At 47.7% G+C, this 26604-nt stretch overlaps 1 protein-coding gene and 1 non-coding gene across 2 annotated transcripts in view; both read left to right on the top strand.

The window, feature by feature from the left end:
* The window catches only part of PATL1 (PAT1 homolog 1, processing body mRNA decay factor), a 209955-nt gene that overhangs the window by 83177 nt on the left and 100174 nt on the right, over window positions 1–26604 (top strand). The window lies entirely within an intron of this gene.
* LOC134899931 (U5 spliceosomal RNA) lies at window positions 25517–25637 on the top strand. Its single transcript, XR_010173472.1, has one exon. It is a non-coding gene; the product is annotated as a U5 spliceosomal RNA (small nuclear RNA).

The raw sequence follows: 26604 nt of genomic DNA, 5'->3' as shown, positions 1-26604 counted from the left end.
CACAGGGAAGAAATTTCCAAGGAGATTTCGCTTCACATAAATATTCTGCAGCTAAGGGCCATTTACAATGCCCTAAGCCAAGCAAGGCCCCTGCTTCAGAACCAGCCTGTACTGATCCAATCAGACGACATCACGGCGGTCGCCCATGTAAACAGACGGGGCGGCACAAGAAGCAGGATGGCGATGGCAGAAGCCACACGGATTCTCCGATGGGCGACCTACACCCAGGAGAATGGGGACTTCATCCAGAAGTTTTCCAAATGCGGGTAAACCGTTGGGAATGACCACGGGTGGACATGATGGCGTCCCGCCTCAACAAGAAGTTGAAAAGATATTGCGCCAGGTCAAGGGACCCTCAGGCGATCGCTGGGGACGCTCTAGTAACACCGTGGGTGTACCAGTCGGTTTATGTGTCTCCTCCTCTACCTCTCATACCCAAGGTACTGAGAATAATAAGACGAGGAGTGAAAACCATACTCGGGGTTCCGGATTGGCCATGAAGAGCTTGGTACCCAGAACTTGAAGAGATGCTGGCAGAGGACCCTTGGCCTCTGCCGCTCAGACAAGACCTGCTTCAGCAGGGACCCTGTCTGTTCCAAGACTTACCGCGGCTGCGTTTGACGGCATGGCGGTAGAACACCGGATCATAAAGGAAAAGGGTATTCCGAAGGAAGTCATCCCTACCCTGATCATAGCCAGGAAGGATGTCACCGCAAGACATCGCCGCGTTTTGGCGAAAATTTGTTGCTTGGTGGGAGGCCATGAAGGCCCCGACGGAGGAATTTCAACTATGTCGATTCCTGCACTTCCTGCAAGCAGGGGTGACGTTTGGGCCTCAAATTGGGGTCCATCAAGGTCCAGATTTCGGCTCTGTCGATTTTCTTCCAGAAAGAACTGGCTTCACTGCCTGAAGTTCAGACTTTGGTTAAAGGAGTACTACATATTCAGCCTCCTTTTGTGCCTCCTGTGGCACTTTTTGGATCTCAACGTGGTGTTGGATTTCCTAAAGTCGCATTGGTTGAGCCACTTAAAACCATGGAGCTAAAGTATCTCGCGTGGAAAGTGGTCATGCTGTTGGCCTTGGCCTCGGCCAGGCGTGTGTCAGAATTGGCGGTTTTGTCATGTAAAAGGCCTTATCTGATTTTCTGTATGGATAGGGCAGAGTTGAGGACTCGTCCCCAGTTTCTCCCGAAGGAGGTCTCAGGTTTTCACTTGAACCAACCTATTGTGGTGCCTGCGGCTACTGGGGACTTGGAGGATTCCAAGTTGCTGGACGTAGTCAGGTCCCTGAAAATTTTATTTTTCCAGGACGGCTGGAGTCAGGAAAACTGACTCGCTGTTTATCCTGATGGCACCCAACAAGCTGGGTGCTCCTGCTTCTAAGCAGTCTATTGCGCGCTGGATTTGTAGCACTATTCAGCTGGCGCATTCTGCGGTAGGATTACCGCAGCCTAAATCAATAAAAGCCCATTCCACAAGGACGGTGGGCTCATCTTGGGCGGCTGCCCGAGGGGTCTCGGCTTTACAACTTTGCCGAGCAGCTATTTGGTCAGGGGCAAACACGTTTGCAAAATTCTATGAATTTGATACCCTGGCTGAGGAGGACCTGGAGTTCTCTCATTCGGTGCTGCAGAGTCATCCGCACTCTCCCGCCCGTTTGGGAGCTTTGGTATAATCCCCATGGTCCTTACGGAGTTCCCAGCATCCACTAGGACGTCAGAGAAAATAAGAATTTACTTACCGATAATTCTATTTCTCGTAGTCCGTAGTGGATGCTGGGCGCCCATCCCAAGTGCGGGTTGTCTGCAATACTTGTACATAGTTATTGTTAACTAATTGGGTTCTTGTTGTGAGCCATCTATTCAGAGGCTCCTCTGTTATCATGCTGTTAACTGGATTCAGATCACAAGTTGTACAGTGTGATTGGTGTGGCTGGTATGAGTCTTACCCGGGATTCAAAATCCTTCCTTATTGTGTACGCTCGTCCGGGCACAGTATCCTAACTGAGGCTTGGAGGAGGGTCATAGGGGGAGGAGCCAGTGCACACCAGATAGTCCTAAAGCTTTCTTTAGATGTGCCCAGTCTCCTGCGGAGCCGCTATTCCCCATGGTCCTTACGGAGTTCCCAGCATCCACTACGGACTACGAGAAATAGAATTATCGGTAAGTAAATTCTTATTTTAACAACTTTATCCACATCCCTCCCCCCCCCTTCCAAAAGGCGTGGGTCTGGGATAGTGGAAGCTGCTACAAGCAGCGGTGGTGTGTCGGTCCTCGCTACAGACCACCCTCACAGCCAAGTGCAGACTACCTGCAGAAAAGGCTGGACGGAGCTTGCAGAGAAGCCCCGTCGTAGCCCCTCTCCACAGGCGTCCAGGTATGTTGTGGGGACACTGTACTGTAAAGCGCCGCCCGCCGCTATGTGATCTGCCCGCTGCCGCTGATTGATTTTGTGAGCGGATGCCGAACCTGCTCAGTCCCGCTGCTCAGAGCCGCGCCGGACGCATTTTCTGCAAACCATAGCCGCCGCTTCACGGCTCTATGGAGCGCGCTACCCGGCTCCCTCTACCTCGCTCCCCGGATACTTGTAAGTGCCCCGGCTCCGTGTACCCGTTTCCCGCTGGAATAGACCAGTTCACAGAGCACAGGGGGGTGGGGGGAGAAGTCTCTCTGCAGCTGCACGGGTGGGGGAGGGGGGGGGGGGGGGAGGAGAAGTGTACTCATAGCAGCAGCAGTATGAAACGCTGCATGGGTTATAAGACAGCATAGGCTATTAAGCCTTTATTAACAGAATTTGTTATTAAACAGATTATTCCCAGGTTATATATGTTTTGCACAAAATTATAACCTGTACTGTGATTATAACTGTAAGCATGGCATGGGGGCCAATTTAACCATGCTTTCTGTTCTTCCTGTTGTGATTCCAGAACGTTCCTGTCCTACATCTCTACTCCACCGGAGGCGCCGGGGGTGTTAGTGGGAATTTTGGCTCACATTTCATATAGTACTGGCCACGTGCACTGCTCTTGGCCAGATATATTATATATATATATATATATATATATATATATATATATATATATATATATATATATATATATATATATATATATATATATATATATATATATAGACACACCTTAGTACTATTTTACTGAGTCGTGCAAGTTGTCTGTCTTTGTATATTGTATTGTCTGTCTGCATAATCAGTAAGGCTCCAGCAAAAACTAAAAAGCAGTTTCACTGCAATGTCTGTAAGAGTGGGTTACCGGATGGATCTACCACATGTACAGTATGTTTTGTGGATTCAGCTACGAATACAATTTCTGCTCCGGTTTCAAAGCCGGTTTCATTCCCGGACTCTCCATGGGCTATGCTAATAGATGTCATGGCTGGATTGCAATCAGAATTGGCCGCCGTTCGACAAGAGCGGGAAGCGGCAAGATCTGAGTCTAGGGTGAGACCGCTAGAACTACCGGAGGGGTCTCAGCCTTGCCATAAGTCCAAGACCATTTTGGGTAGAAGGGATAAATTTCAATTGTCTTATAATTTACCAGTTTCTGCTATGTTGCATTCTGACGATTCTATGCCAGACCTCACTGCACAAGAGGAGGGTGAGGAGGGCGAAGTAGACCAGTAGTCAGATAGTGAAGATTTGACAGCCCAGGCATTGATAATCTCATCAGAGCGGTGCGTCAGTCTCTGAAGTATACGGAAACTGAGGAGCCTCTGACAAATGATGAAGTCATCTTTACTAAACGAAAGATCTCCAATGTGTTTTCCTTTTTCGGAATCTCTTAATAAGATGTTAGTAGAAACACGAAAGAATCCAGATAAACGGTTTTCTATACCTCGCAGATTTAAGTCTAGTTACCTGTTTCCAGAGTCTGTGACATGTACATAGGAGAATCCGCCAATGGTGGATTCGTCTGTGTCAAAACTTACAAAGAAATTAACCATACCAGTACCAATGGCTACTACGCTTAAAGACCCTTCAGACTGTAAAATAGAAGCTATGCTAAAGTCCATGTATATAGCAGCAGGAGTGTTGCTTAGACCTGGGTTGGTTGACATTTGGGTCACTAAGGCGTTAATTGTATGGATAACAGAACTCAAGTCTGCCCTACATGACGATCACCTTATACTTCTTGCTGATCAAATCTGTGAAGCTGCTGAGTATCTATGTACAGCTTCTACTGACGTCTGTCAGCTCACTTCTCGCATTTCATCGTTGCTAGTTACAGTACGACGAGCACTCTGGCTGCGTTCTTGGCAAGCGGAGGCAGAGGTCAAAAGACGTATAGAGGCGTTACCTTACGGTGGCGAGAAGTTGTTTGGTCCTGAATTGGACAAATGGATTTCTGAGGCCACGGAAGGAAAGTCTGTTTTCTTACCATTGCCTCCAATGGTACCTAGACGGAAATACTCTGGCCCGGCGTTCAAATCCTTTAGACCTCAGCCCTTTCGAGGCCATGGTAGAGGAACAGCCACGCCTGGCAGACGAGGTCGAGGACGTGGTTTCCAACAAACCAACACCAGTCAGGACGCTAAGGTCACCGACAAGCCAGTGGCATGACGGGCTCCCAGCCCATCTCGGATCTCCAATTGTGGGAGCACGCCTTCAGACGTTCCATTTGGCGTGGTTTCAGACGTCCACAGATGGGTTGATCCGTAATTTAGTGTTAAAAGGTTACAAAATAGAGTTCGACTGTCTCCCGCCACTGCAGTTTTTCAAGACAGGACTGCCTCTCTTGGACGACAAGAGGGCGGTTCTGCAAATTGCCATTCAGTCCCTGCTGGATTCAGCAGTTTTGATTCCGGTCCCTGTACAACAACAAGGTCAGGGTTAGTATTCCAGTCTGTTTGTCGTACCAAAGCCAGATGGCTCCGTCAGGCCAATATTGAACTTAAAGGGTCTCAATCAGTACGTCACTTTCTACAGATTCAAGATGGAATCTCTGCGGTCAGTAATTGCAGGTTTAGAGCCACAGGAATTCATGATTGCGCTAGATCTCAAGGATGCGTACTTTAACATTCCGATTTGGCCACCTCATCAGAGGTTCTTGCGTTATGTAGGGCAATTTAAACATGGTTGGGACAGGCATATGAATATCCTTACAAAGAATTAAGGTTAAAAAAGGGTTGAGATTGCCTAAAGGATAAAATAAAAAGGGGGCAGACTAGATGGGCCAAGTGGTTCTTATCTGCCGTCAAATTCTATGTTTCTATAAATACGGCAGAACCATTACCAGTTTCAGGCTCTACCGTTTTGGTCTCTCGTCAGCGCCTCGGTTATTCACCAAAGTGATGTCTGTGATGATAGCTCATCTCAGATCCCTGGGAGTGATAATAGTTCCGTATTTGGACGATCTGCTCATCATAGCTCCGTCTCAACAGATGCTCCTCCAACATGCGTTGTTAACGTACAATGTACTAGTTCACCACGGTTGGATTGTCAACTTCAAGAAATCACATCTAATTCCGTCTCAACGACTTCAATTCCTAGGTATGATTCTCGATACGGTAAATCAAAGACTTTACCTACCAGAACAGAAAGTACAGATTATTCGTCATCTGGTACAATTAGTGCTCAAGCCACGCACAGTCTCGGTACATTTGTGCATTCGCCTCTTAGGCACAATAGTGGCGGCTTTCAAAGCGCTTCAGTTCGGAAGATTTCGCTCACGTCCTTATCAACTGGATGTGCTTGCACAGTGGTCGGGCTCACATCTGCAGATTCACCACATGGTGAAGTTGTCGCCACGGGCCAGGGTATCTCTACTCTGGTGGCTCAAAGTTCACAATCTAACCGCAGGGAAACGGTTCGGCGCCTGGAATTGGATAATTCTAACCACGGATGCGAGTCTGAGGTTGGGGAGCTGTAGTTCAAAATTGTCAGCTCCAGGGTCTCTGGGCGGATCACGAAAGATTGCTGTCTATAAATGTCCTGGAACTCCGGGCAATTTACAATGCGCTACGACAAGCAGTGCACATGCTTCGGTCTCAGACTGTCCAGGTGCAGTCATACAACGCAACGGCGGTCGCGTACATCAACAAACAAGGAGGAACGAGAAGCCGCATGGCAATGCGGGAAGTAGCTCGAATCCTCAATTTGGCCGAGCATCACCAAGTGATATTGTCGGCAGTGTTCATTCCGGGAGGCGGATTATCTCAGCCGTCGGGATTTTCATCCAGGAAAATGGGCATTAAATCCAGAAGTGTTTCACATGTTGGTCCAGAGGTGGGGTTACCCTCAAGTGGACCTGATGGCATCTCGCTACAATCACCAAACGCCCCAGTATGTGTCCAGAACGCGAGATCCAAAGGCAGTGGCGGTGGATGCTCTCACAATCACATGGCCTTACAGCCTCTTGTATCTATTTCCACCGTTTCCGCTTCTCCCTCTGTTGCTAAAACGCATCAAAAGAGTCAACCACAGTCATACTAGTGGCGCCTCATTGGCCTCGGAGAGCTTGGTTCTCGGATCTACGAGGACTACTCGCAGACTATCCTTGGCCGCTCACACTACGTCCGGACCTGTTACAACAGGGTCCGTTTCTTTACCCCGGTTTAGCGCGGCTGCGTTTGACGGGGTGGCTGTTGAGACCGCCCTCTTAAGAAGAGAGGGCATTCCAGAATTGGTTATACCAACCATGTTACGAGCTAGGAAGCCAGTTACGGCAGCTCATTATTACAGAATTTGGCGTGCCTATATAGGTTGGTGTGAAGCTCGGAAGTATCCGACATCATCTTTCAAGTTATCACGTCTTTTGTTATTTCTAAGACTGGATTAGAGGGAGGACTGCGGTTATCTACACTAAAGGTGCAGGTATCTGCTTTGTCAATTTTACTTTCAAAGACGATTGGCTCTATTGCCGTCTGTACACACCTTTCTACAAGGTGTCCTCAGAGCACAGCCTCCATTCATTCCACCTACAGCGCCATGGGACTTGAATCTGGTTTTAGATTTCTTACAGTCTTCATATTTTGAACCCTTACAACAAGTGGATATTAAGTTTTCTCACTTGGAAAACAATTTTTCTCCTAGCCTTAGCTTCGGCAAGGCGTGTTTCATATTTGGGTGCCTTGTCATGCAAGCCACTGTATTTGGCGTTTCATGATGACAGAGCGGAACTTCGGACGAATCCCGCTTTCTTACCAAAGGTAGTGTCCTCTTTTCACATCAATCAACCAATAGTAGTTCCTGTGTTAACAGGAGATTCTGGAACTTTAAATGTGGTATGCGCACTACGCGTTTATGTATCCCGAACGTCTACAGTTCGTAAGACTGATACGTTGTTTGTTCTCTATGATGCTGCCAAGATCGGTTGGCCAGCTTCTAAGCAGACCTTATCCAGATGGATTAAACTGATCATACGTCAGGCTTACCTTCATGCTAGGTTACAGCCGCCTACATCAGTAACAGCTCATTCCACACGTTCTGTGGGAACTTCATGGGCAGCTGGTCGTGGGGCTTCTACGACGCAGCTTTGCCGTGCGGCTACATGGTCATCAGTGCACACGTTTGTGCTCTTTTACAAGTTTGATACGTTTGCAGCATCAGCATCTAGCTTTGCCCGCCTAGTGTTACAGGTGCCAAACAGCTCTCCCACCCATGGGGGAAGCTTTGGTACTTCCCAAGAGTACTCCAGTGACCCCTAGTGGATGAAAGAGAAAATAGGATTTTGGTACTTACCAGGTAAATCCTTTTCTTTGAATCCTTTAGTGGGCACTGGACGCCCACCCAAAGCATTTTTACCTGGTTTGTGGTAAGTAAAGGGGTTCTTATGGTAACACATTCTCACCGACTGGTTCAAAGTTTCAAGTTCTATCGGTTATGGTGCCAACTGTTTAGTTGTCAGTAACGTTATGTGTCAACTTTATTGTTGTCATAGAATTTGAAACATAGAATTTGACGGCAGATAAGAACTACTTGGCCCATCTAGTCTGCCCCTTAAACTGTTATGTTATATGTAATTCTCCATTGTCAACCTCTCTATCGCTCCTGTTCGGCTCAGTAAAAAACACTGAGGTACTCTGGGATATGGAGGGGAGGAGAGTTACTAAATTTAAATATTCTGTGCCCTGTTCCTGCGGAAGCCGTCCATATCCCAAGAGTACTCCAGTGCCCCTATGGTTTCAAAGAAAAGGATTTACCTGGTAAGTACCAAAATCCTATTTGTAAAGGGAAAAAAGAAGAAGAAAGGATCTGTTTCCGGTGCACACAGATTTAAAAAATAACTTTTATTATGACCTTTAAAATGCAGAGAAGAATATACTGTTTTATCCGAGTCTTCTCAGATGAATTGATGCGAAATATTAAAAAACAGAAATACAGTAGTGTGTAAATTGACAAGACTATGTGTGATAGAAAAGAAAAATTTATATAAAAACCTCCGGCTGAGCGTCTTTATATGTGTCTATTATTAATCTGAACTGTCTCATATAGTTGATTAATAATATATTCTAACTTGACAGTACTACAATAGTATCTTTAATATGATACAAATGTATGCTTCTGGGTTTACTCAAAATATTTTAAAATATGACTCAAATGTTACTGTTTTGGTTTTCCCAGACTGATAGATCAATGTGTTACAATGTTCTATTGGCTCATCTAAGAAATTCTGGCTCTCTGCCCAGATTATTAGTATAATAGATACTCAAGAATAATTGACAGTCTCCTTCCAGAGAGTTATAGGGAAAAAATGATCCATACAGTATATTCCCGTATTAGTAATAGTACATTAATGTGGATATGTCCGCTCAATTTTGTCAAGAAATAAACGTGGAATTACTGGTACATACTCATATGTGTTGATAATTTAATACGTTTTATCTAAATGTCCACATGTGGACATCTCTCACATAGTGTCAGATGTCCTCTTTGGATAATCGAATCCCCAAAACAGAACTGGATTAAGCCACCTCACAGTGTAATGGGTGGGCTCTCATATCAGGAGAATAGAGATTTTTTTCAAAATATGGAGAGCATCCAATCCTTGACTGCTATGTTTATCTCTCACGTATAGTGTCAGACGTATTAATACCACTAGCAGTCAGTGTGCTCTTCATTCGAAAGTAGGAGTTTTTCTAAGAGCTTCTATCCTGTTCATGTTCCATCCGTCTTTCATATATAGTGCCAGGAGACAGATATAATAACTAGCACATTCAGTGCACTATAGAGGATTTCTCTGACGTCCTAGTGGATGCTGGGTACTCCGTAAGGACCATGGGGAATAGCGGGCTCCGCAGGAGACTGGGCACTCTAAAAGAAAGATTAGGTACTATCTTATGTGCACTGGTTCCTCCCTCTATGCCCCTCCTCCAGACCTCAGTTAGAATCTGTGCCCGGCCCGAGCTGGTTGCACACTAGGGGCTCTCCTGAGCTCCTAGTAAAGAAAGTATTTGTTAGGTTTTTTATTTTCAGTGAGATCTGCTGGCAACAGACTCACTGCTACGAGGGACTAAGGGGAGAAGAAGCGAACCTACCTGCTTGCAGCTAGCTTGGGCTTCTTAGGCTACTGGACACCAATAGCTCCAGAGGGATTGAACACAGGCCCAGCCTCGGTCGTCTGGTCCCGGAGCCGCGCCGCCGTCCCCCTTACAGAGCCTGAAGCAAGAAGACATCCTGCAAATCGGCGGCTGAAGACTTCGGTCTTCATTAAGGTAGCGCACAGCACTGCAGCTGTGCGCCATTGCTCCCTATGCACACCACATACTCTGGTCACTGATGGGTGCAGGGCGCTGGGGGGGGGGGCGCCCTGGGCTGCAATTAGAGTACCTTACATTGGCAAATGGCACATAATATAGCCTAATAAGCTATATATGTGCAAAAATCCCCTGCCATAATATAATTATAAGAGCGGGAGAAGTCCGCCGAAAAAGGGGCGGGGCTATCTCCCTCGGCACACTGGCGCCATTTTCTCTTCACAGCTCCGCTAGAAGACATCTCCCCAGGCTCTCCCCTGCAGTTTCCAGGCTCAAAGGGTAAAAAAGAGAGGGGGGGGAACTAAATTTAGGCGCAAACTGTATATTAAAAGCAGCTATAGGGAAAATCACTTCTGTTAGTGTAAATCCCTGATTAAATAGCGCTGTGGTGTGTGCTGGCATACTCTCTCTCTGTCTCCCCAAAGGACTTTGTGGGGTCCTGTCCTCAGTCAGAGCATTCCCTGTGTGTGTGCGGTGTGTCGGTACGGCTGTGTCGACATGTTTGATGAGGCTTATGTGGAGGCGGAGCAGGTGCCGATAAATGTGATGTCACCCCCTGCGGGGCCGACACCAGAGTGGGTGGATATGTGGAAGGTATTAACCGACAGTGTCAACTCCTTACATAAAAGGCTGGATGACGTAACAGCCGTGGGACAGCCGGCTTCTCAGCCCTCGCCTGCCCAGGCGTCTCAAATGCCATCAGGGGCTCAAAAACGCCCGCTACCTCAGATGGCAGACACAGATGTCGACACGGATACTGACTCCAGTGTCGACGAGGATGAGACATATACACAATCCACTAGGGGCATCTGTTGCATGATTACGGCAATGAAAAATGTGTTACACATTTCTGACATTAACCCAAGTACCACTAAAAAGGGTATTATGTTTGGGGAGAAAAAGCAGCCAGTTTTTTTCCCCCCATCAGATGAGTTGAATGAAGTGTGTGAAGAAGCGTGGGCTTCCCCCGATAAGAAACTGGTAATTTCTAAAAAGTTACTGATGGCGTACCCTTTCCCGCCAGAGGATAGGTCATGTTGGGAGATATCCCCTAGGGTGGATAAGGCGCTCACACGTTTGTCAAAAAAGGTGGCACTGCTGTCTCAGGATACGGCCGCCTTGAAGGAGCCTGCTGATAGAAAGCAGGAGGCGATCCTGAAGTCTGTATATACACACTCAGGTACTAATACTGAGACCCGCAATTGCCTCAGCATGGATGTGTAGTGCTGCTGCAGTGTGGTCTGATACCCTGTCAGATAATATTGATACCCTCGACAGGGATACTATTTTGCTAACCATAGAGCATATTAAAGACGTCGTCTTATATATGAGAGATGCACAGAGGGATATTTGCCGGCTGGCATCCAGAATTAATGCAATGTCCATTTCTGCCAGGAGGGTATTATGTACCCAGCAGTGGACAGGTGATGCTGATTCTAAAAGGCACATGGAGGTTCTGCCTTATAAGGGTGAGAAATTGTTTGGGGATGGTCTTTCGGACCTCGTATCCACAGCAACAGCTGGGAAGTCGACATTTTTACCTCAGGTTCCCTCACAGCCTAAGAAAGCACCGTATTATCAGGTACAGTCCTTTCGGCCTCAGAAAAGCAAGCGGGTCAAAGGCGCTTCCTTTCTGCACAGAGGCAAGGGAAGAGGGAAAAAGCTGCACCAGACGGCCAGTTCCCAGGATCAAAAATCTTCCCCCGCTTCCTCTAAGTCCACCGCATGACGCTGGGGCTCCACAGGCGGAGCCAGGTGCGGTGGGGGCGCGTCCCTGGAACTTCAGCGACCAGTGGGCTCGCTCACAGGTGGATCCCTGGGTTCTGCAAGTAGTCTCACAGGGATACAAGCTGGAGTTCGAGGCGACTCCCCCTCGCCGTTACCTCAAATCAGCCTTGCCTGCTGCCCTCGGAGAAAGGGAGGTAGTACTGGCGGCAATTCACAAGCTGTATCTTTAGCAGGTGATAATCAAGGTACCCCTCCTTCAACAGGGACGGGGTTACTATTCCACAATGTTTGTGGTACCGAAACCAGACGGTTCGGTGAGACCCATTCTAAATTTAAAATCCTTGAACATTTATATAAAAAATTTCAAGTTCAAGATGGAATCGCTCAGGGCGGTTATTGCAAGCCTGGAAGAGGGGGATTTTATGGTGTCATTGGACATCAAGGATGCTTACCTGCATGTCCCCATTTATCCACCCCACCAGGAGTACCTCAGGTTTGTGGTACAGGACTGTCATTACCAATTCCAGATGTTGCCGTTTGGTCTGTCCACGGCACCGCGGGTATTTACCAAGGTAATGGCCGAAATGATGATGCTCCTCCGAAAGAAGGGAGTCATGATTATTCCGTACTTGGACAATCTCCTTATAAAGGCGAGGTCCAAAGAGCAGTTGCTAGTCAGCGTAGCACTATCTCAGGAAGTGCTGCATCAGCACGGCTGGATTCTGAATATCCCAAAGTTGCAGCTGATTCCTGCGACGCGTCTGCTGTTCTTGGGCATGATTCTGGACACAGAACAGAAGAAGATCTTAATCCCGGAGGAGAAGGCCCAGGAATTATCATCTCTGGTCAGGGACCTTCTGAAACCAAAGCAGGTGTCGGTGCATCACTGCACGCGAGTCCTGGGAAAGATGGTAGCTTCTTACGAAGCAATTCCCTTCGGCAGATTCCATGCAAGGATCTTCCACTGGGATCTGTTGGACAAGTGGTCCGGATCGCATCTCCAGATGCATCGGTTAATCATCCTGTCCACGAGGGCCAGGGTGTGTCTGCTGTGGTGGCTGCAGAGTGCTCATCTGCTCGAAGGCCGCAGATTCGGCATACAGTACTGGGTCCTGGTGACCACGGATGCAAGCCTCCGAGGTTGGGGGGCAGTCACCCAGGGAAGAAACTTCCAAGGACAATGGTCGAGTCGGGAAACTTCCCTACACATAAATATTCTGGAACTAAGGGCCATTTACAACGCCCTGAGTCAAGCAGAAACCCTGCTTCAAAACCAACCGGTTCTGATTCAGTCAGACAACATCACAGCGGTCGCCCATGTAAACCTCCAGGGTGGCACAAGAAGCAGGGTGGCAATGGCAGAAGCCACAAGGATTCTTCGATGGGCGGAGAATCACGTGATAGCACTGTCAGCAGTGTTCATTCCGGGAGTGGACAACTGGGAAGCAGACTTCCTCAGCAGGCACGACCTCCACCCGGGAGAGTGGTGACTTCATCCAGAAGTCTTCAAGCTGATTGTAAACCGTTGGGAACGGCCACAGGTGGACATGATGGCGTCCCGCTTCAACAAAAAGCTAAAAAGTTATTGCGCCAGGTCATGGGACCCTCAGGCGATAGCTGTGGACGCTCTAGTGACACCTTGGGTTCCTTGATTTTCCAAGAAGAGCTTGGTACCCAGAACTTCAAGAAATGATCTCAGATGACCCATGGCCTCTGCCGCTCAGACAGGACCTGCTGCAGCAGGGGCCCTGTCTGTTCCAAGAATTACCGCGGCTACGTTTGACGGCATGGCGGTTGAACACCGGATCCTGAAGGAAAAGGGCATACCCGAGGAAGTCATTCCTACGCTGATTAAAGCTAGGAAGGATGTGACCGCAAAACATTATCACCGCATATGGTGGAAATATGTTGCTTGGCGTGAGGCCAGGAAGGCCCCAATGGAGGAATTTCAGCTGGGTCGATTTCTGCACTTCCTACAGTCAGGGATGACTATGGGCCTCAAATTGGGTTCCATTAAGGTCCAGATTTCGGCTCTGTCGATTTTCTTCCAGAAAGAACTGGCTTCACTGCCTGAAGTTCAGACATTTGTTAAAGGAGTGCTGCATATTCAGCCCCCCTTTGTGCCTCCAGTGGCACCTTGGGATCTCAACGTGGTGTTGGATTTCCTAAAGTCGCATTGGTTTGAGCCACTTAAAACCGTGGAGCTAAAATATCTCACGTGGAAAGTGGTCATGCTGTTGGCCTTGGCTTCGGCCAGGCGTTTGTCAGAATTGGCGGCTTTGTCATGTAAAAGCCCTTATCTGATTTTCCATATGGACAGGGCAGAATTGAGGACTCATCCCCAATTTCTTCCTAAGGTGGTATCGGCGTTACATTTGAACCAACCTATTGTGGTGCCTGCGGCTACTCGGGACTTGGAGGATTCCAAGTTGCTGGACGTAGTCAGGGCCCTGAAAATCTATGTTTCCAGGACGGCTAGAGTCAGGAAAACTGACTCGCTATTTATCCTGTATGCACCCAGCAAGCTGGGTGCTCCTGCTTCAAAGCAGACTATTGCTTGCTGGATCTGTAACACGATTCAACTTGCACATTCTGCGACTGGACTGCCGCATCCTAAATCTGTAAAAGCCCATTCCACGAGTAAAGTTGGCTCTTCTTGGGCGGCTGCCCGAGGGGTCTCGACTTTACAACTTTGCCGAGCTGCTACTTGGTCGGGTTCAAACACTTTTGCAAAATTCGACAAGTTTGATACCCTGGCTGAGGAAGACCTTGAGTTTGCTCATGTGGTGCTGCAGAGTCATCCGCACTCTCCCGCCCGTTTGGGAGCTTTGGTATAATCCCCATGGTCCTTACGGAGTACCCAGCATCCACTAGGATGTCAGAGAAAATAAGAATTTACTCACCGGTAATTCTATTTCTCGTAGTCCGTAGTGGATGCTGGGAGCCCGTCCCAAGTGCGGACTCTCTGCAATACATGTATATAGTTATTGCGTAACTAAAGGGTTTTGTTTTGAGCCATCTGTTAATGAGGCTCATTATTGTTTTCATACTGTTAACTGGGTATAGTTATCACAAGTTGTACGGTGTGGCTGGTATGAGTCTTACCCTGGATTCCAAATCCTTTCCTAGTAATGTCAGCTCTTCCGGGCACAGTTTCCCTAACTGAGGTCTGGAGGAGGGGCATAGAGGGAGGAGCCAGTGCACACCAGATAGTACCTAATCTTTCTTTTAGAGTGCCCAGTCTCCTGCGGAGCCCGCTATTCCCCATGGTCCTTACGGAGTACCCAGCATCCACTACGGACTACGAGAAATAGAATTACCGGTGAGTAAATTCTTATTTCTCTGACGTCCTAGTGGATGCTGGGAACTCCGTAAGGACCATGGGGAATAGCGGCTCCGCAGGAGACTGGGCACATCTAAAGAAAGCTTTAGGATCACCTGGTGTGCACTGGCTCCTCCCCCTATGACCCTCCTCCAAGCCTCAGTTAGATTTCTGTGCCCGACGAGAAGGGTGCACACTAGGGGCTCTCCTGAGCTCTTTGTGAAAGTTTTAGTTTAGGTTTATTATTTTCAGTGAGACCTGCTGGCAACAGGCTCACTGCATCGAGGGACTAAGGGGAGAAGAAGCGAACTCACCTGCGTGCAGAGTGGATTGGGCTTCTTAGGCTACTGGACATTAGCTCCAGAGGGACGATCACAGGTTCAGCCTGGATGGGTCACCGGAGCCGCGCCGCCGTCCCCCTTACAGAGCCAGAAGAGCGAAGAGGTCCGGAAAAATCGGCGGCAGAAGACGATCCTGTCTTCAGATAAGGTAGCGCACAGCACCGCAGCTGTGCGCCATTGCTCTCAGCACACTTCACACTCCGGTCACTGAGGGTGCAGGGCGCTGGGGGGGGCAGCGCCCTGAGACGCAATAAATCGATAAAAAAACCTTATATGGCTAAAATAAATGCATCACATATAACTCCTGGGCTATATGGATGCATTTAACCCCTGCCAAAACATACAGAAAAAGGATGATAAGGACGCCGAGAAAGGGGCGGAGCCTATCTCCTCAGCACACTGGCGCCATTTTCCCTCACAGCTCAGTTGGAGGGAAGCTCCCTGGCTCTCCCCTGCAGTCACTACACTACAGAAAGGGGTTAAAAAAGAGAGGGGGGCACAAATTAGGCGCAGTATATAACAATACAGCAGCTATAAAGGGAAAAACACTTATATAAGGTTATCCCTGTATATATATAGCGCTCTGGTGTGTGCTGGCAAACTCTCCCTCTGTCTCCCCAAAGGGCTAGTGGGGTCCTGTCCTCTATCAGAGCATTCCCTGTGTGTGTGCTGTGTGTCGGTACGTTGGTGTCGACATGTATGAGGAGAAAAATGATGAGGAGACGGAGTAGTGTGTCTGAAATTGTGTTGTCACCCCCTAGGGGGTCGACACCTGAGTGGATGTACTGTTGAAATTGCGTGACCGTGTCAGCTTTGTATAAAAGACAGTGGTTGACATGAGACAGCCGGCTACTCAGCTTGTGCATGTCCAGACGTCTCATACAGGGGCCCTAAAGCGCCCGTTACCTCAGATACAGACGCCGACAGGGGTACTGACTCCTGTGTCGACGGTGAAGAGACAACCGTGATTTCCAATAGGGCCACACATTGCATGATTGAGGCAATGGAAAAAGTTTACACTTTTCTGATAATATGAATACCACCAAAAAAAAAGGGGTATTATGTTTGGTGAGGAAAAACTTCCTGTAGTTTTCCTGAATCTGAGAAATAAAATGAGGTGTGTGATGATGCGTGGGTTTCCCCCCGATAACAATTGATATTTTCTAAAAAGTTATTGGCAGTATACCTTTTCCCGCCAGAGGTTAGGGTGCGTTGGGAAACACCCCCTAGGGTGGATAAAGCGCTCACACGCTTGTAAAAACAAGGGCTCTACCCTCTCCTGAGATGGCCGCCCTTAAGGATCCTGCTGATAGAAAGCAGGAGCGTATCCTAAAATGTATTTACACACATACTGGTGTTATACTGCGACCAGCAATCGCCTCAGCCTGGATGTGCAGTGCTGGGTTGGCGTGGTCGGATTCCCTGACTGGAAATATGATATCCTAGATAAGGACAGTATATTATTGCCTATAGAGCAATTAAAAGATGCATTTCTATATATGCAGGATGCACAGCGGAATATTTGCCGACTGGCATCAAGTATAAGTGCGTTGTCCAATTATTCCAGTAAAGTGGTCAGGTGATGCGGATTCCAAACGGCATTTGGAAGTATTGCCTTAAAAGAGGGGATGTACCCCAGGTCGCCTCTCAAAATAAGACGCCGTATTATCAGGCGCAGTTCTGGTTGGCAAGCGGACAAAAGGGTTCCTCTTTTCTGCTCGTGACAGAGGGAGAGGAAAATGGCTGCAGAGATCAGCCAGTTCCAAGGAACAGAAACCCTTTTCCGCCGCTGCCAAGCCCTCAGTATGACGCTAGGGCTTTACAAATTCAGGCACGGTGGGGTCCCGTTCTCAATGAATTTCAGTGCGCAGTGGGCTCACTCGCAAGTAGACCCCTGGATCCTTCAGATAATATTTCAGGGGTACAAATTGGAATTCGAGACGTATTCCCCTCGCCGTTTCCAAAAGTCTGTTTTACCGACGTCTCCCGCTGACAGGGAGGCAGTTTTGGAAGCCATTCACAAGCTGTATTCCCAGCAGGTGATAATCAAGGTACCCCTCCTGCAACAGGGAACGGGGTATTATTCCACACTATTGTGGTACCGAAGCCAGACGGCTCGGTGAGACCGATTTTAAAATCTAAAATCTAAAATCTTTGAACACTTGCATACAGAGGTTCAAATTCAAAATTGAGTCACTCAGAGCAGTGATTGCAAACCTGGAAGAAGGGGACTACATGATGTCTCGGGACATCAAGGAGGCTTACCTTCATGTCAAAATTTACCCTTCTCACCAAGGGTATTTCAGGTTATGGTACAGAACTGTATCAGTTCGGACGCTGCCGTAGGGATGGTCCACGGCACCCCGGGTCTTTACTGAAGTAATGACCGAAATGATGATATTCCTTCGAAGGAAGGGAATTTTAGTTATCCTTTACTTGGACGATTCCCTGATAAGGGTAAGATCCAGGGAACAGTTGGAGATCGGTGTAGCACTATATCAGGTAGTGTTGCTGCAGCACGATTGGATTTTCAATATTCCAAAATCGCAGCTGGTTCCGACGACTTGTCTTCTGTTCCTAGGGATGATTCTGGACATAGTCCAGAAAGAAGGTGCTTCTCCCGGAGGAGAAAGCCAGGGAGTTATCCGAGCTAGTCAGGAACCTCCTAAAACCGAACCAAGTCTCAGTGCATCAATGCACAAGGGTTCTGGGTAAAAATGGTGGCTTCCTACGAAGCAATCCCATCCGGCAGATTCCACGCACAGTGGAACCTTCTGGACAAATGGTCCGGGTCGCATCTTCAGATGCTTCAGCGGATAACCCTGTCACCAGGGACAAGGGTATCCCTCCTGTGGTGGTTGCAGAGTGCTCATCTTCTAGAGGGCCGCAGATTCGGCATTCGGGACTGGGTCCTGGTGGCCACGGATGCCAGCCTGCGAGGCTGGGGAGCAGTCACACAGGGAAGGAATTTCCAGGGCTTATGGTCAAGCCTGGAGACATCTCTTCATATAAACATTCTGGAACTAAGGGCCATTTACAATGCCCTAAGTCAAGCGAAACCCCTGCTTCAGGGTCAGGCGGTATTGATCCAATCGGACAACATCACGTCAGTCGCCCACGTAAACAGACCGGGCGGCACGAGAAGCAGGAGGGCAATGGCAGAAGCTGCAAGGATTTTCGCTGGGCGGAAAATCATGTGATAGCACTGTCAGCAGTGTTCATTCCGGGAGTGGACAACTGGGAAGCAGACTTCCTCAGCAGACACGACCTTCACCCGGGAGAGTGGGGACTTCACCCAGAAGTCTTCCACCTGATTGTAAACCGTTGGGAAAAACAAAAGGTGGACATAATGGCGTCCCGTCTAAACAAAAAACTAGACAGATATTGCGCCAGGTCAAGGGACCCTCAGGCTAAATAGCGGTGGACGCTCTGGTAACACCGTGGGTGTACCAGTCAGTGTATGTGTTCCCTCCTCTGCCCCTCATACCAAAAGTACTGAGAATCATAAGAAGGAGAGGAGTAAGAACTATACTCGTGGTTCCGGATTGGCCAAGAATGACTTGGTATCCGGAACTTAAAGAGATGCTCACGGACGAACCGTGGCCTCTACCTCTAAGAAAGGACCTGCTCCAGCAAGGGCCTTGTCTGTTCCAAGACTTACCGCGGCTGCGTTTGACGGCATGGCGGTTGAACGCCGGATCCTGAAGATCCCTACCCTGGTCAAGGCCAGGAAAGACGTAACCGCAAAACATTATCACCGCATTTGGCGAAAATATGTTGCGTGGGGTGAGGCCAAGAAGGCCCCTACAGAGGAATTTCAACTGGGTCGTTTCCTCCATTTCCTGCAAACAGGACTGTCTATGGGCCTAAAATTAGGGTCCATTAAGGTTCAAATTTCGGCCCTGTCGATTTTCTTCCAAAAAGAACTGGCTTCAGTGCCTGAAGTTCAGACATTGGTAAAAGGGGTACTGCATATACAGTCTCCTTTTGTGCCTCCAGTGGCACCTTGGGGATCTCAATGTTGTGTTGAGTTTCCTAAAGTCACATTGGTTTGAACCACTCACCACTGTGGACTTAAAATATCTCACATGGAAGTGACGAGTTAGCCCTGGTTTCAGCCAGGCGGGTGTCAGAATTGGCGGCTTTATCATATAAAAGCCCTTACTTAATATTTCATTCTGAAAGGGCAGAATTGAGGACTCGTCCTCAAATTTTCTACCTAAGGTGGTTTCTGCATTTCACATGAACCAACCTATTGTGGTACCTGCGGCTACTAAGGACTTGGAGGATTCCAAGTTGCTTGACGTGGTCAGGACCCTGAAAATACATGTTTCCAGGACGGCTGGAGTCAGAAAATCTGACTCGCTGTTTATCCTGTATGCACCCAACAAACTGGGTGCTCCTGCTTCTAAGCAGACGATTGCTCGTTGGATTTGTAGTACAATTCAGCTTGCACATTCTGTGGCAGGCCTGCCACAGCCAAAAATCTTAAAATGCCCACTCCACAAGGAAGGTGGGCTCATCTTGGGCAGCTGCCCGAGGGGTCTCGGCTTTACAACTTTGCCGAGCAGTTACTTGGTCAGGAGCAAATACGTTTGTAAAATTCTACAAATTTGATATCTTGGCTGAGGAGGACCTGGAGTTCTCTCATTCGGTGCTGCAGAGTCATCCGCACTCTCCCGCCCGTTTGGGAGCTTTGGTATAATCCCCATGGTCCTTACGGAGTTCCCAGCATCCACTAGGACGTCAGAGAAAATAAGAATTTACTTACCGATAATTCTATTTCTCGTAGTCCGTAGTGGATGCTGGGCGCCCATCCCAAGTGCGGATTGTCTGCAATACTGGTACATAATTATTGTTACCAAAAAATTCGGGTTATTGTTGTAGTGAGCCATCTTTTCTAGAGGCTCCTCTATTATCATGCTGTTAACTGGGTTCAGATCACAAGTTGTACAGTGTGATTGGTGTGGCTGGTATGAGTCTTACCCGGGATTCAAAATCCTTCCTTATTGTGTACGCTCGTCCGGGCACAGTATCCTAACTGAGGCTTGGAGGAGGGTCATAGGGGGAGGAGCCAGTGCACACCAGGTGATCCTAAAGCTTTCTTTAGATGTGCCCAGTCTCCTGCGGAGCCGCTATTCCCCATGGTCCTTACGGAGTTCCCAGCATCCACTACGGACTACGAGAAATAGAATTATCGGTAAGTAAATTCTTATTTTTTAAATATATAAATGATTTTACCTCTCACTCTTGGTGTCAGGTATGTTCCGTTTACATATGAGTATGTATCCTAGCCCACTTATAGTTGAGCATATATTTTTTTACATACTACAATAGGGACAAAATGTAATTTTCAATACTAGACCCCTTTTAAACTCAAATCATTTGTATTTATAAAGATGGGCTACCCTATCAATTGTCAGTGGTGCTCATCTAGTATGCAATTCAATATCCACAACAAAACGGGGGTGAGTATGAGTAGATCGTTGTTATCATAGTGTATGTATATATATATATATATATATATATCAATTAGCATCATATAATTTCCCCCTCTCTGCGTTGGTTAGTGTATGTTGTATCTATAAGGGAGTATATTCATACAGAGAAAGCAGTATCCACATATATAATACCCCTATAAGGAGGGGGAACAGTATACAATTATAATCCGTATCGGATAGTTGTTTAGTCTATATATGTATGTATAACTGTTTATATGAATTGCTGGGCAGAAAGAGACATTCAGAATGCATGTGTCATGTTGGTGCCGTGAGCTTTAATCAGTATCTATGATACACATATGCTAAGGAGAATGGGTAACTCTCCAAGGCTTCGTATCCTGTAGACACTCCTAAATGATTTTAGCTGACACTACAAGGAAAGGATTTGGAATCCAGGGTAAGACTCATACCAGCCACACCAATCACACCGATAGGAAGCAGGAAGGTATCTTGAAGTCAGTGTATACACACTCTGGTACTCTACTGAGACTGGCTATTGCTTCAGCTTGGATGTGCAGTGCTGTTGCAGCATGGACAGATACTCTGTCAGAGGGGTTAGATACCCTGGACAGGGATACCGTATTGCTAACACTTAGCCATATTAAAGACGTCGTCTTATATATGCGGGATGCCCAGAGGGACATTTGCCTGCTGGGTTCTAGAATAAATGCAATGTCCATTTCTGCCAGGAGGGTCTTATGGACTCTGCAATGGACAGGGGATGCTGACTCTAAAAAACACATGGAGGTTTTGCCTTATAAGGGTGAGGAATTGTTTGGGGACGGTCTCTCGGACCTCGTATCCACAGCGACAGCTGGAAAGTCGATTTTCTTGCCGCAGGTTTCCTCACAGCCTAAGAAAGCACCGTATTACCAAATGCAGTCGTTTCGTTCTCAAAAAAGCAAGAGAGTCAGAGGTGCATCCTTTCTTGGCAGGGGTAGAGGAAAAAAGCTGCACCATGCAGCCAGTTCTCAGGAACAAAAGTCCTCCCCTGCTTCCACTAAATCCACCGCATGACGCTGGGGCTCCACAGGCGGAGCCAGGAGCGGTGGGGGCGCATCTCCGAAATTTCTGCAACCAGTGGGTTCGCTCACAAGTGGATCCTTGGGTTATACAAATTGTATCTCAGGGATACAAGCTGGAATTCGAGGTGACGCCCCCTCACCGTTACCTAAAATCCGCCTTGCCAGCTTCTCCCACGGAGAGGGAGATAGTCTTGACGGCTATTCACAAGCTGTTCCTCCAGCAAGTGATAATAATGGTACCCCCCCTTCAGCAGGGAAGGGGTTACTATTCCACACTGTTTGTGGTGCCGAAACCGTACGGTTCGGTAAGACCCATTCTAAATTTAAAATCCTTGAACAATTACATGAAACAGTTCAAGTTCAAAATGGAATCGCTCAGAGCGGTCATTGCCAGCCTGGAAGAGGGGGATTTTATGGTATCTCTGGACATCAAGGATGCGTACTTGCATGTCCCCATTTTTCCGCCTCACCAGGAGTACCTCCGGTTTGTGGTACAGGACTGTCATTACCAATTCCAGACGTTGCCGTTTGGTCTATCCACGGCACCGAGAGTCTTTACCAAGGTAATGGCGGAGATGATGGTACTTCTCCGGAAGCAAGGAGTTAGTTATCCCGTACTTGGACTATCTCCTCATAAAGGCGAGGTCCAGAGAGCAGTTGTTGATCAGCGTAGCACACTCTCAGGAAGTGTTGCTACGGCACGGCTGGATTCTGAATATTCCAAAGTCGCAGCTGATTCCTACGACGCGTCTGCCCTTCCTGGGCATGATTCTGGACACAGGACAGAAGAAGGTATTTCTCCCGGAGGAAAAGGCTCAGGAGTTAGTGACCCTGGTCAGGGATCTCCTGAAACCAAAACAGGTGTTGGTGCATCACTGCACGAGAGTACTGGGAAAGATGGTAGCATCATACAAAGCCATTCCTTTCGGCAGGTTCCATGCCAGGATCTTTCAGTGGGATCTGTTGGACAAGTGGTCCGGATCGCATCTTCAGATGCATCGGCTGATCGCCCTGTCCCCGAGGGCCAGGGTGTCTCTACTGTGGTGGCTGCAGAGAGCTCATCTTCTCGAGGGCCGCAGGTTCAGCATACAGGACTGGGTCCTGGTGACCACGGATGCAAGCCTCCGCGGATGGGGGGCAGTCACTCAGGGAAGAAACTTCCAGGGGCTGTGGTCAAGTCAGGAGACTCGTCTGCACATAAACATACTGGAATTAAGGGCCATATACAACGCCCTGAGTCAAGCGGAGCCCCTGCTTCGAGACCAACCAGTGCTGATTCAGTCAGACAACATCACGGCAGTCGCCCATGTAAACCGACAGGGCGGCACAAGACGCAGGGTGGCGATGGCGGAAGCCACAAGGATTCTTCGTTGGGCGGAGAATCACGTACAAGCACTGTCAGCAGTGTTCATTCCGGGAGTGGACAACTGGGAAGCAGACTTCTTCAGCAGGCACGACCTCCACCCGGGAGAGTGGGGACTTCATCAAGAAGTCTACGAGCAGATTGCAAATCGGTGGGAACGGCCACAGGTGGACATGATGACGTCCCGCCTAAACAAAAAGCTAAAACGATATTGCGCCAGGTCAAGGGACCCTCAGGCGATAGCTGTGGACGCACTGGTAACTCCGTGGGTGTTCCAGTCGGTATATGCGTTTCCTCCTCTTCCTCTCATACACAAGGTACTGAGAATAGTAAGAAAAAGAGGAGTGAGACCGATACTCATTGTTCCGGATTGGCCAAGAAGGACTTGGTACCCAGAACTTCAAGAGATGATCACAGAGGACCCATGGCCTCTGCCTCTCAGACAGGACCTGTTGCAGCAGGGGCCCTGTCTCTTCCAAGACTTACCGCGGCTGCGTTTGACAGCATGGCTGTTGAACGCCGGATCCTAGCGGAAAAGGGTATACCGGATGAAGTAATTCCTACGCTGATAAGAGCTAGGAAGGATGTGACAGCAAAGCATTATCACCGCATATGGCGGAAATATGTTGCTTGGTGTGAGGCCAGGAAGGCCTCTACAGAGGAATTCCAGTTGGGTCGTTTTCTGCATTTCCTACAGTCAGGTGTGACTATGGGCCTCAAATTAGGGTCCACAAAGGTTCAGATCTCGGCCCTATCCATTTTCTTTCAAAAAGAACTGGCTTCACTGCCTGAGGTTCAGACGTTTGTAAAGGGAGTGCTGCATATTCAGCCTCCTTTTGTGCCACCAGTGGCACCCTGGGAACTTAACGTTGTGTTGGATTTCCTGAAATCCCACTGGTTTGAGCCATTTAAGACCGTGGAGCTAAAATATCTCACGTGGAAAGTGGTCATGCTATTGGCCTTAGCTTCGGCTAGGCGTGTGTCAGAATTGGCGGCTTTGTCATGTAAAAGCCCCTATCTGATCTTCCATATGGACAGGGCAGAATTGAGGACTCGTCCCCAATTTCTCCCTAAGGTGGTATCATTGTTTAATTTGAACCAACCTATTGTGGTGCCTGCGGCTACTAGGGATTTGGAGGATTCCAAGTTGCTGGACGTAGTCCGGGCTTTGAAAATTTATGTTTCCCGAACGGCGGGAGTCAGAAAGTCTGACTCGCTGTTTATTCTGTATGCAGCCAACAAGGTTGGCACTCCTGCTTCGAAGCAGACTATTGCTCGCTGGATCTGTAGCACGATTCAGCTGGCTCACTCTGCGTCTGGATTACCGCATCCAAAATCAGTAAAAGCCCATTCCACAAGGAAGGTGGGCTCTTCTTGGGCGGCTGCCCGAGGGGTCTCGGCATTACAGCTTTGCCGAGCTGCTACTTGGTCGGGTTCAAACACATTTGCTAAGTTCTACAAGTTTGATACCCTGGCTGAGGAGGACCTTGAGTTTGCTCATTCGGTGCTGCAGAGTCGTCCGCACTCTCCCGCCCGTTTGGGAGCTTTGGTATAATCCCCATGGTCCTTACGGAGTCCCCAGCATCCACTAGGACGTCAGAGAAAATAAGAATTTACTCACCGGTAATTCTATTTCTCGTAGTCCGTAGTGGATGCTGGGCGCCCGTCCCAAGTGCGGACTTCTTCTGCAATACGTGTATATAGTTATTGCTTACTAAAGGGTTATTGTTATGAGCCATCCGTTGATTGAGGCTCAGTTGTTGTTCATACTGTTAACTGGGTATGGTTATCACAAGTTGTACGGTGTGATTGGTGTGGCTGGTATGAGTCTTACCCTGGATTCCAAATCTTTTCCTTGTAGTGTCAGCTCTTCCGGGCACAGTTTCCCTAACTGAGGTCTGGAGGAGGGGCATAGAGGGAGGAGCCAGTGCACACCAGATAGTACTGGCTACACAACGCTTGTGTCCTGTTTTTTCATTCCCTGACTGGGAGCCGTGAGTGCCGCTCATCTCTACATCTGTTTATGGATACCCACTACATGGATATTACTGGGAAGGCACCGGCTTTATTTAAGTTTTTATGAATGAATGGAGTGCTGCTGATTTCTACATTGTGTGTGTGTGTGTGTATATGTGTATGTATGTATGTATGTGTATATATATATATATATATATATATATATATTTATTATATATTTTTATTTTTTCCAATGCTATACGCCTATTTCTTTATCATCCACTAGGGGTCACTGGAGTACTCTTGGGATATGGACGGGCGTAGCCGAACAAAGGCACTGAATATTCAAATTTAGGACTCTCCCCCCCTCCATATCCCCGAGTACCTCAGTGTACTTTGTCAGTGTTTTTTCGGTGCTCACAGCACGAACATATAAGTTAGCCATGTAAACTGTATTTCTACATAATTCTAGAACATTCCTGCCCTACATCTCTAAGCCACCAGAAGGCGCAGGGGTGTTAGTAGGAATTTGGTTCGGGTTTCATATGAATATCAACTGCTTTTCATAAAGATTACTGGTTTCTCTTCACAGCGAATAAATCTTTCGTTTTTTACTAAAGATTTCCGTAGAGAGAAACAACCAGGAGTTTAATATACATATGCTGTTCAGCAATAAAATATATATATGACATAATAACGTCATAGGCGTGCAATGCCTGTCCGTTGCCTATTGTGGTGTCTGTCTGCATAGCGAGTAAGGCTCTAGCGCAGACCAAAAATAATTTTAAACCTATTTTAAGCATTGGCAATTCAAATAAACATAGGAGTCTCGGAAGTTATTCCGCCAGCTCTAACAAAAGACAGTCTTTCCAAAGGGCCAATTTTCCTTTGGGTATCACAGTGTTTATTTAACTGATCTTATAATATAATGCACGATTCTATGTCAAATCTCACACCGATAACTACGAGTGAGAAGGCTACATTAAACCAGCACTCAGATAGTGCAGGGTTGTTGCCAACATACATTGCTAAATTACAGTGAGTCAATGTCTCCATTTTTACACTTAGTACACTTTGACCACTATTTAATCGTTTCCAAGATGACGCCATACGCCATTGCTAAATGCGTCTGTGTCAAACATTATAAAGGCCCAAGAAACATTTGGGTCACTAGACTATGTATGGAAACAATGAGATTTCTGTTAAAAGAAGCTGCAGAGTATATCTGTAAAGCTTCTTCTAACGACGGTACTGCGAATCTCACTTTTCATTGTCGCTAGTTCAGCACGACAAGGCCACAGCTTGTTGGTCCTAAATTTGTTATTCAGCCATTACCGCATTCAGTATCAAAACAGAATACTTGGCCCGGCATTTAATCCCTTTAGACTTCAGTTTTTCAAGGCGTTGGTACAAAACACTCACGCTTTGTAACGACAGGACGCTACGGTCAGCAAGCCAGTAGTTTCATGACCTCTTTTCCAATTGTGGAAGCGTGTCTTTAAATGTTACTTTTGGAGGGGTTTCCAAACTTCAACTCATGAAGAACATGACTGCCTCAGTCGAACGGTTTGGCAGGTGGCCATTTGGTCTCTGCTGGGTTTCAGCTGTCTTTATAATACAGGCAGTAGTACAACAACAGAGTCAGGGTTGTTTATTCC

Source organism: Pseudophryne corroboree, chromosome 3, assembly GCF_028390025.1.
Source record: "Pseudophryne corroboree isolate aPseCor3 chromosome 3, aPseCor3.hap2, whole genome shotgun sequence".
In the NCBI taxonomy this organism is placed as follows: domain Eukaryota; kingdom Metazoa; phylum Chordata; class Amphibia; order Anura; family Myobatrachidae; genus Pseudophryne; species Pseudophryne corroboree.
The sequence above is the reverse complement of the archived record's forward strand: the minus strand, read 5'-3'. Positions and strand labels throughout refer to the sequence as shown.